Source organism: Lolium rigidum, chromosome 1 (genome assembly GCF_022539505.1).
Source record: "Lolium rigidum isolate FL_2022 chromosome 1, APGP_CSIRO_Lrig_0.1, whole genome shotgun sequence".
Taxonomy (NCBI): Eukaryota; Viridiplantae; Streptophyta; class Magnoliopsida; order Poales; family Poaceae; genus Lolium; species Lolium rigidum.
The window spans coordinates 89,009,296-89,019,990 of record NC_061508.1 but is presented as its reverse complement, the minus strand read 5'-3'; the positions used below and the strand labels follow the sequence as shown (position 1 = coordinate 89,019,990).

The window sequence follows — 10,695 nt, the reverse complement described above, 5'->3', positions numbered from 1 at the left end:
AATCTCCATAGCAAATGATCCGGTGTGCACCGATTTCTTTTGCGACCTTAAGCCCATGGATGAAAGCCTCGTATTCAGCGACATTGTTTGATGCCCTGAAATGTACTTGTAAAACATACCGGAGATGATCTCCCTTTGGTGAGGTTAGCACCACACCTGCACCTAGACCCTCTTTGAGTTTGGATCCGTCAAAGTGCATCTTCCGGTATTCTATTCTTTGATCTGGGGGCTTGTATTGCATTTCCGCCCAATCAACCAAGAAATCAGCTAAAGCTTGTGATTTGATGGCATCCCTTCTCTCATACACCGGTACATACGGCGATATCTGGATTGCCCACTTTGCAATCCTGCCGCTAGCATCTTTGTTGCACATGATATCGGAGATGGGTGCTTCACTCACCACCTTCATAGGGTGCTCCTCAAAGTAGTGCTTGAGCTTTGTGGCTGCCATGAACACGCCATAAGTCATTTTACGGAAGTGTGGGTAGTTTTGCTTTGAGAGGGAGAGCACCTCGCTCAGGTAGTATACCGGCCTCTAGACGGTTTTTCCTTCCTCTTCTCTTTCTACCACCACAACAACACTCACAACCCGGTTAGTTGCTGCTGTGTATAACAACATGGGCTCTCTTTCCAACGGCGAAGCCAATATCGGCGCAGTGGCTAGCATTGTTTTTAGCTCTTTAAACGCCGCGTCTGCCTGAGGGGTCCAGACGAACGTATCGGATTTTTTCATCAAAGCATAGAGCGGCAGGGCCTTTTCTCCTAACCTGCTTATGAACCGGCTCAGCGATGCTAAGCTTCCGGTAAACTTTTGCACGTCCTTAAGATCTTGCGGTATCGTCATTCTCTCGATTGCCCGGATCTTTACCGGATTGACCTCAATCCCCCGGCTTGATACAAGAAAGCCAAGCAGTTTGCCGGCAGGGACACCGAAGGTACATTTTGCCGGTTTAAGTTTCATCCGGAATCTTCTTAGATTATCGAATGTTTGCCGGAGATCGTCGATTAAGGTAAACTGCAAAACTAATTTTAGGAACTGAACATCTTTGTACAGGAGTCTTTTATCTCACGAGGCACTGCTGTAGACCATGAGTGAGAGAGAAACGAACCTTGTCGCGGTGGTGGCGACATCAAGAATGGTGATGAGGCGGCACTGGGAGACGTAGTGTGCCAGTGAATGGACGCCACAAAAATCATTCCCTACAAAAGAGGTGCTCAGTTTTAGATGGTAGGCAGAAATGCTATATAGCAAAGAGTATTGTTTGCTCGTTATAAATAAAGCAATGCTCACAGAAACTAATACTAATCAAATGTTGTTTCTTGCTTTTATAACACATACAAGGTATTTGAATGGTTGATCTATTTTTATACACAATAAACTAAGTCTAGCCAACAACACACCACATGAAAAATGAATAGTAATGTTACTTTAGATATCCACATAAATCATGGCAGAAGAATCATGAAGCAAAATTTCCAGAATGTATTTCCTAAAAAAACCAATCATTATGCCAAATTGAGAAAATCAAACGGCATTGCCCTCTACCTGGTACAGAACATAAGTACAAAGAAACTAAAATTAGTACCCTAAACATAATTCAGTGACAACTCACATAAATATCATTTTCATCTGTCAACTTATTAATTGGGAAACCTTTGAAATATCAATAGAATAAAACGATATGAAAAAGGAGCCACAGACAGAACACTAAGCGATCCCTTCTGAATTTCAAATAAAAGACCATAAAAAGACAGTTGTGACATAGATATGCACTAATATATATATGAATGAAAACGTAGAACAATAGGTGTTAAATTACCATATACCTCTCTTACGGTTCCTAACCGAGATGAATACAATTGTAGCACTGAAAGATAATAGCATCAGAACTTGGAGTGCCTCTATAATGAGAAGGTCTATAACAAAGATGCCCATCATTAAAACCTGTGAAAGAAATAATTCATAGGGAGATATCAACAAAGATAGTTCCTAATAACAAAAATGATGAGTGTTACAAATATACCATTAGAATCACTATGCTCAAAATTAATGATAACTCATAAGGAATTACACAGGATATCATGCAGTACAACAATTATCTGCAATTCAGATCGCTGGCCGTTGTCGCCGCTGGCTTATAAATCTCCTGCCACCCAGACACAAGCATTCAAGGTCACATCTCAATATATGCAAGTAAATGGGAGATCCTGATGAAGGAATGTACTAAACATAGGTCACTTATATGATTTTTATATAGCAGACTATGTGTAGACATTTTCGTGCCATGTGGTAATACCTCATTGAGCATCCGGTGAAGCTCATCTTTGGCCTCAAAAACAGCTGTTTGGATGTTCTGGCGTTTCTGTTTTAGTTTTTTCACTGCTTAATTTACTTCCATGGCCTTAGTTCACCTGCTTTTGCCTTGTCTAGAAAAATCTGATGCTTATCTGCAAGGAGAAACCAAATGTTATTTTTGTTTCTCAAGCAGGATTTCCGTGTCAAAACCTAAGATGACATTACATAATCTGCCAAGCTAATGCTTCCATAACCTCCTCCCTAAGTGGCCAGTTCACACTGCTCTGGTTCTCGAGAGGCATGTACTGCTTCTGAATACATGTACCGCTGCAATAGATTTAATGTACTACCAAGAAAGATTTATTGCTTGCTTGCCATTGGAATCCACTGGAAGTAGAATCTGTTGAGATGCAGGAGGCAGTGTGATTACACTTTTTACCTCACCATGTAGAAGGCAAATCCTTGGCCGAGCAGGAATCCATCGGAATACATGTCACCATCCATGAGAATACATGTCACCATCCACCCGAACGCTAATGTTTTCTTCCCTGCATTCCACCAACATTCATCAAGACTCACCGACGCAACGCTGGCGTGATCCGCCTTATCCCGGTGCAATAGGAAATCATACGCAATTGAACTACTTGTAAGCACAACTGATTCATGATCACAAATTTAATTTTACAACGGAAAAATGTAAGGATCTACTTTTCGTGTAGCTCCTATTAACCTACAGAAATAAACAACATTCAGCAAGTGATAAATCCGTCTAAAAAGAAAGTCTAGGCTGGGAACTTCTTACCATAAACGTAAACTGCACAAAAAGCTCATACATTGCACATGACCAAGTCCAGCGAGCTGCATGAAGAAAGATATCAGAACAGCGATATATTGGCACCAAGGGAGAACCTGAGCTAGAGGCCTAGGGAGTAAATCCAAAAGAAATTTCTTTTTTTGAAAAATACATGATCCCTAAACCAATTACCAAGAAACCCTTATGTATATGATAGGAGCATACACTACATAATTAGGAGAGATTTGTGGTTACTCTGCTTTACCTTCATTTCATCGGTTGCTTAGGATGGCTATAAAGCTCCATCCAAATAACTCAGTTTAAACTATTCTGATTGAAATCAAAGACACAGTATACAATCCAAATAACTCAGTTTTGATTCTTCATCTCTGGTCAACATAAATATCAAAAGAGCCATACATAGATTCAGTTTAGACCGTCGTCACAGATTTGGATCATACCATAAACATGTAATGCCCACCTGGCATCATCTGATTTGCATGATAACCTCAAATCCATGTGTCAGTTTGGCTCAATCAAAATGGGTAGAAAATGGAAAATAGCAGTAAGCAACCTGCATAATTGGTAGAAGATATCCATATCAAATATAGAATAAAAATGATAGTTTTCACATCCAAATTGACATCTTAAGCCTCTATTTACTGCAGCTAGCTTTAAGCAAAAAATTCATAACATGTAAGAAATAATGTAGTAAAAATAAACTTGAACCTTTTCCTCATCCAAGAACCTCTTCATCTGTGCCCAGTCAGCAGATCAAAAGAGTGAATAACTTTCTTGGACTTTTGTCAAACACCTTGTTGGCATAGAAAACCAGATCTGCACAAACAAACAAGACTTCTAGGGATTAAATCGAAAGAGAAATCATAAGGAAGACTCTGGGAGTCTGGGTACATGCGTTACATATTGGGTCAACTGTAACGGCGGCCCCTCTGTTCTCCAGCACGAGCTCGTGCAGGAGCAAACACGAGCACGACGGCGGGGAGAGGGAGGAGCGGGGAACAGAGGATATTGAAATCCTACCCGACGAACCAGAGGCGGAGTGATACAGCCCGCACGCGGATGGCCATGAAGAAGACGACGACCTTAGAAGGATTGACGTCCTCGCCGGGGACGATGGCGGCGCAATGGGATCCTTCTCGGCGGATCGCTCTCCCCTACGATGTGGACAACGACACCTTCTGCTCCCGTGAGCAGCAAAGGGAGAGGATGGAGGAGGGGATCACGACCGATCGATCCGGTGGCTAGCGCTCATGCGGTTCCCCGCGCCGACCTCCGGCTGCTGCTGTCGAGGCGGCCGCGATGGGGAAGAAAAGGAAGCCCGACGGCAGTGCAGAGGAGGAACCGGCGGAGGCGCGCGAGGTGGCGGCGGCGGCTGGGCTGAGGCACGCGAGGAGGAGAGGCGAAGGGGAATCGATAGGGTTTGTCTTGCCTAGCTGGTTGGCCGGGTCGGTTTTGTCTCACGTGAACCGTCGAGGCCCAATCACGCAGCGACACATGGCCCACTTGCTGGACGCGAAACGAGCCGCACGCCCAGCCCTTGCGCGCCACTTGCCCATCGTGGATAGCCCCGGAAGGCTCCATGAGTAGCGCTGGACATAAAACTCGAAGCTCGACGAGTTTAATGAGCACTCGCTTGCTCGACTCGTTTGAATTCAGATCGTTATCTTAACGAGCCGAGCTGAGCAACGTTTTTTGCTCGTTAATCTTAATGAGCTAAACAATCGAGCAGACATTGTTCGATGAAGCCCATCTAGGCAGACCAAAGGACTAAAGTGAGTCACAGCCTCACGGAACGATACGTAGTCAACCTAGTCGCCTCCTCTTCCTCGTTTTATCCAATTACTCCGTATCTCCTACTCTGTCTCCTCGTTCATCTCCCCATCTTGAATTCTTGATCCAATTAATGGCTAGGGCGGTGGCCTAGCTGCTCTTCTCGTACTGTATATATTCATCGCTTCTCGCATGTGTTCCGCCGCCGTTCCCCCATGGTCCCTCACCCTCATCGCTTCTCGTCCGTGTTCCGCGTCGCAGCTCGTCGACGCAATGGAAAAGCGGAAGCAGCTGGCCTCCAGGTCGAAGACAACCTCTGGTTCTGGCGCGCCGGCGCCGCTGCAGTCAGCGATTGTCTCGACGGCGGGAAAGCCTCCACGAGCTCAACCTGCGCGTGCACGTCAACCACCGACCAGTGATGTTCAAGAAGAGGGAGGGGAAATCATTGTTGTTGGTGATGAATCGGTGAGTTACAAAATAGATAGTATGAATCAATTAGTTATGCTGAAAGTGCTATACGTGCAGTTAGATAGTATGAATCAATTAGTTATGCAGAAAGCGCTACGTGCAGTTTATTGTTTGCCTCAAAATCCGATTAGTAGAATATGTGATGAATCAGTACTCTAATCACGTTGTTAGGAAGATGAATGGATAGAGGTTGATGATGACTATCAAGCAATTGACGAGGCAGAGCAGATTGATATGGATGATGAAATGTCCGAGCCATCTCTTGGATTATCTGATGGCCAAAATGTCAATGAATTTGAAGAGGTCGGATCCATTGAGATGCCAAAGAAAGCAGGGAAAAGAAAAACCACACAAGCTGCTGATGGTAAGGCCAAAGTGAAGAGAACCAGAGCTAAGCGTTCAGAGTGTTGGAAGTATTTCAAAGAGGTCAAAGCTGTATCGAAGAAGAGGCCGGGTGAAGTTGTTAAAAAGGCGAAGTGCTTGCATTGTTTTGGGTTGTTTGCTTATGGTGGAGGGTCAACTACTAGTCTCAATAGGCATAAAGATGCTTGCCCAATCATACTGAACAAGAAAGCAAAACTTCTGCGTCAAGGTACAATTGGATTTGATCCCGAAAAGCCAGGTGCATCTCTTATAGTGAATAATGAATATGATCATGAGGAGTGTCGTAAGATAATAGCGAAGATGATAATTGTGCATGAGTATCCTTTTAGGATGGTAGAGCATGCTTGGTTTAATATCCTCATGAATTATATGAATGCATCATACAAGTTCATTGGTAGAAAAACTATTAGAGCTGAATGCATGAAGGTATATTTATCCGAAAAAGAAATTCGAAGAAGCAACTCAGGTACGTTGAGAGCATTAGTTTGACATGTGATTTATGGACTTCAAACCAGAATACGTGCTACTTAGCTTTGGTTGCTCACTACATAGATGATGAATGGAATATGCAATCTCGTGTTCGAATTTCATAGAGTTAGATCCACCACACTCGGGCAATATCATAGCTCAAGCAGTGTTTGAATGTTGCCAAGAATGGAAAATAGAAGATAAGATCATGACAATGACCATGGATAATGCTTCCTCAAATGATGTTGCTGCTACGAATTTGACAGGCCGTTTCAAAGCTAGGAAATCAGCAAAATTCATACCTAAGTACTTTCATGTTCGTTGTTGTGCACACATAATCAATTTGATTGTGAATGATGGTATTGCACCGCTGGAACCTTTGATTGGCAAGCTTAGAGAGACTGTAAAATACTTGAAAAAGTCTCCATTACGCATGAAAAATTTCGAGGTAGTTTATGATTCTCTCAAGGTTGATGTTGAGAAAGGCTTATGCCTAGATGTATCCACCAGATGGAGTTCCACTCACAGGATGTTGGATGCTAGTATTTTGTATAGAGAAGCTTTGGATGAATATGCTCAACAAGATCCTAATTACAAATGGCAACCTACTGATCAAGAGTGGACACTATATGGAAGAATGCAACCAATCTTAAAAGCATTTGCTGAGGTGACCACTGTACTATCAGGTTCGAACTACCCTACTGCTAATATCTTTTATCCATACATCATGAATGTTAAGATTGCTGTGAACACCCATGCTTGTGCAAAGTAATGATGAGAATTTGAAGGCGATGGGAAAGGCAATGCTTGACAAGTTTGATAAATATCTGGGATAGCACTTATAGTGAGAATGGCAATGACGAGTGGGAGAAACAAAAGAAAGGTGAAGAACAATGTTATGGTCATTGCAACAATTCTTGATCCTAGGTTTAAAATGAAGCTTGTTGACTACTGTTTTAAGCGGTTGTATGGCGAGAGAAAGGCATGCGTGAGGCGAGAAGACATCAAATCGAGTTTTTTGATCCGTATGCTACCTATGAGGTAGAAAATCGACGAAGGAGGCGAGGCAACGGCAATGAACAAAGTGCAAGTTCTAGTAGGAATCAAGCTACATCTATGTCCACATTGAGTGGGTTTCGAGTCATTCTTGGAGGAGATAAACACGAGCCATGTCAGTCTGAATTGACTTGCTATCTTGAGGACAAAACTCATCCCATGGCTGATCGTAATTTCAAAATAGTTGATTGGTGGAGGCTGAATGCTCATAGGTATCCTGTTATTGCAAAGATAGCAAGAAAGTTTCTGACAGTACCAGCAACTAGTGTGTCTTCAGAGTCCACATTCTCTACAGGGGGTAGAGTTTTAGATGACTACCGCAGTTCCTTGCGCCCGAAAATGGTTGAGGCACTTATTTGTGCTGCTAGCTTCATAAAAGGATCAAAAAATAACTATATGAGGCCTACGATTCCTGTAAGTTTACTTGTCATTCTCTTGTCAGCCTTGAATCCTTGATCCTTTGTACACTACAGTGAAAAATTTAACGCAATATCATTTATTTTTGCAGCAAGATGATAGTGATGATGATGTGGAATTCATACCATTTCCAGATTCTTCCGTGGGAAGCAATTAACGGAAGCCATCTTCATTTGACCTGCTCTTTTAATCTATTGGAGACGTCATTTTTGTTCTTTGCCTATTGGAGACCTTTTTGTTATGTCTTAAGTACCGTGATGGTGTCTTTGTGATGTATCATGTTTGATGCTTGTCAGCGACTATTAAGTTTTCCTAGGAATAAAGCTATGCATCTGTTAAGTTTAATTTATGTATTACACTAATTCTTATAATTGCCAAAATGTTCTTATCGAGCAGCTCGCGAGCGCTCGCAAGCAGATAACGAACCGAGCCGAACAATGAGTTTAGCTCGTTAGTCATAACGAGCTTAACGATCCGAGCCTTAACGATCACGAGCCTTAACGATCCGAGCTTTAACGATTCGAGCTGCTCGATATTCCACCCCTATCCATGAGGGTGCAACAATTATACCTTTAGATGCATGAACTTGTGATTAGTCTGTGATCCAAAAAAAAAAGCAAGCTGATTTGGGTTAAATGTGTACCTAGCTGTCTTTGAGGACCTCTGCACTTTCAGGTGGAGATCACTGGCGTGAACGTGGCTGTGGAGTGAACGGCCGTGGCCACCGTGGGGGTTCGGAGTGGGAGATCCCCGGCGGTTCCGGTGCAGTGCACCTTCCGAGAGGTTCGAGCAACCTCAATCACGAAGCGGACGATCTGGAGTGCGAGCAGGCCGAGCTCCTAGGTGAGGAAGGCGATCCAGGAGAGGTGCAGAAGTGGATGCAGAGGCGGAGCGCTGATTCATTGGCGCGTCAGTGAGCGTCTCCGTATCCGGCGTGCGGCAGCGGGTAAGGGTAAGAAACGGAGGCGAGGCAGTGGGCGCGTCCGGGTCCGGCGAGAGGCTGTGCGTTCGGCGAGCGGCGGCGGCTAAGGGGAGGAAACAGAGGCGAGGCAGGGGCGGCGCGTCTGGTCTCTGGCGAGGGGAGTGGTCACGACTCACGAGGTCTGGTCGTGCGGGGCAGTTATGTAGTCTGAAGTTACCATAATACCCCTCGGAATGTTAATTTAAGAATTAAATTAATTAAGCTCATCGGACGGACAGAAATAATCGCAACGGTAGTACCAGGTAGTACTCATTAGTACTACCCAATCACCGTAACACAGCTCTTTTACTAGTACTGAAACCAGAGTAAGGAGTAACTTGATTAGCATTATATTTAGAAATTGTTAGCAAAATAACAGTTTGTTGGCCATTGCTTCCAGCTAGTTCAGTGCAAGTTTTAAACTTTTAATAGGTTGCCTAGAACAGTTTAGCTGTGGCAAGGAGTTAGCTGAAATTAAAACTGAACCTGAACCTTTCTTGCACTGTCAAGATTTGTAAAACGACTTCACACTTTTCTGAAACTGAATACACAATATAGATAGGAAATTATGCCATACTTCACATAGATATCATAAATAATCAGAAGTTGTTCAATACATATTCAATCATACATAATGTTGTCTGCATTCCCAAACACACTAGGCACTGAAATAGAAAATCTACTGTCAAGTTCAAGGAGTAGATTACATTTAGCTGCATCAGAATGATACATGATCACGTTGACCAACATCTTGCTTTAGCATCCACTGCTGACCATTTTATAGGAGTTACCAATATTTTTCCATTAACATGTTCTAAATGATATGGTCAAATAAAAACTAAATTTAAAAGGGTGGACTCTTCAACAAAGTGTTCTGCAGTTGAGTATTTTTGTTAAAATGAAGTTAGTGTTATAGGATTGAGAATCTGAAACTTATGCTAAGAACGGTGTTGAGGTTTGGAAGCTCCAGAACAGAAAAATGGAATCAGTTTTGTCTAGGTAATATGCTCTCGCAGTATGTCCTTGACATTGTTATTTCACTTTGCACTCAGTGTTGTGCATCTCGTCCAATTTTCCTTGAATTTCGTTTGACACGGTTCAAAGGTAATTAGGACTGTTCATATGCTCATAGGTAATTAGGACTGTTCATATGCTCATACTGGAAGCAGGAATCATGTGTCACGACTCATGAACACTGAAAACTTGCATAAGCTGTTGCTCTAGTCCTGTAGTCTAACGCAGTTTCAATTAGTAATGCAGTGTTAAGACTGAAGAGTCTGATTCGTGCTAGCTTCAGATGAACATTTTCCCTGAATCCAGTGGTAAGGCATATTTCTGAACTATTCCTGATGCTTACATGAAACTGAAAATTATATGGAGCCATTTGCTGATAAGGTGATCTAGGAACTTAGTACCATGACTTGTTCTTAACAATTAGTCTTCAGTTAGCTGGACAATATTTCTAGAGCAATTTCCAAGAACGGCAATAGACAGTGTTTTCAATTTGAGATGTTTCACGTTCTTCACAGAGGAACTAGCAGCCCGAGGACCAGCAGGAGGCGGGGCGCCACAGCGTCGAGCTCGTAGGGGGAAGCGGCGGCCGGAGCGGAAGCAGGAGGTGCGATGGCGTCGAGCTTCTACGGTGAAGCGGCGGCTGCAGCAGCAGGAGGCGCGATGACGTCGATCTCGGCGGCAGCAGCAGCAGGAGGCGCGATGGCGTCGACCTCGTGAGGGGAAGCGACGAGGCAGAGCTCCTGCTCGAGCCGAGGAGAAGAAGGAAGAGACGGAGCTCCTCCTCTGCACCCCACCGGCGGAACTCCTCCTCTGCGCCCCACCGGCCGAGATCCTGGTCCTCTGCGCCCCTCCGGCGGAGCTCCGGCGTACTGCAACGGGGGACGGCGGACGGTCAGGGACGGCCGGAGATTGTCAGCCACAGATGCGACCTTTGATTTTAGGGATTTAAGGACCTGACTGGGGAAGAAACAGAACTACAGGGGGATTTTCGTAAAATTACGTTTGAACTGACTGTCCGACACTTTCCGTGGGACGGAGGGAGTATTT

At 43.9% G+C, this 10,695-nt stretch overlaps 1 long non-coding RNA gene across 9 annotated transcripts; it reads right to left on the bottom strand.

Moving 5' to 3' along the window:
* Positions 1 to 2,427: 2,427 nt before the first annotated feature.
* LOC124691987 lies at positions 2,428 to 4,228 on the bottom strand. 9 transcript variants are annotated; one of them, XR_006999359.1, is made up of 5 exons: positions 4,131 to 4,228; positions 3,819 to 3,926; positions 3,355 to 3,663; positions 3,099 to 3,154; positions 2,430 to 2,844 (listed from the first exon to the last, which is right to left on the bottom strand). It is a non-coding gene; the product is annotated as an uncharacterized LOC124691987 (long non-coding RNA). The 9 variants fall into 9 exon arrangements; XR_006999380.1 differs by having other exon boundaries at positions 3,551 to 3,663; XR_006999407.1 differs by having other exon boundaries at positions 2,428 to 2,448; positions 2,522 to 3,663.
* Between the last annotated feature and the right edge of the window lie 6,467 nt (positions 4,229 to 10,695).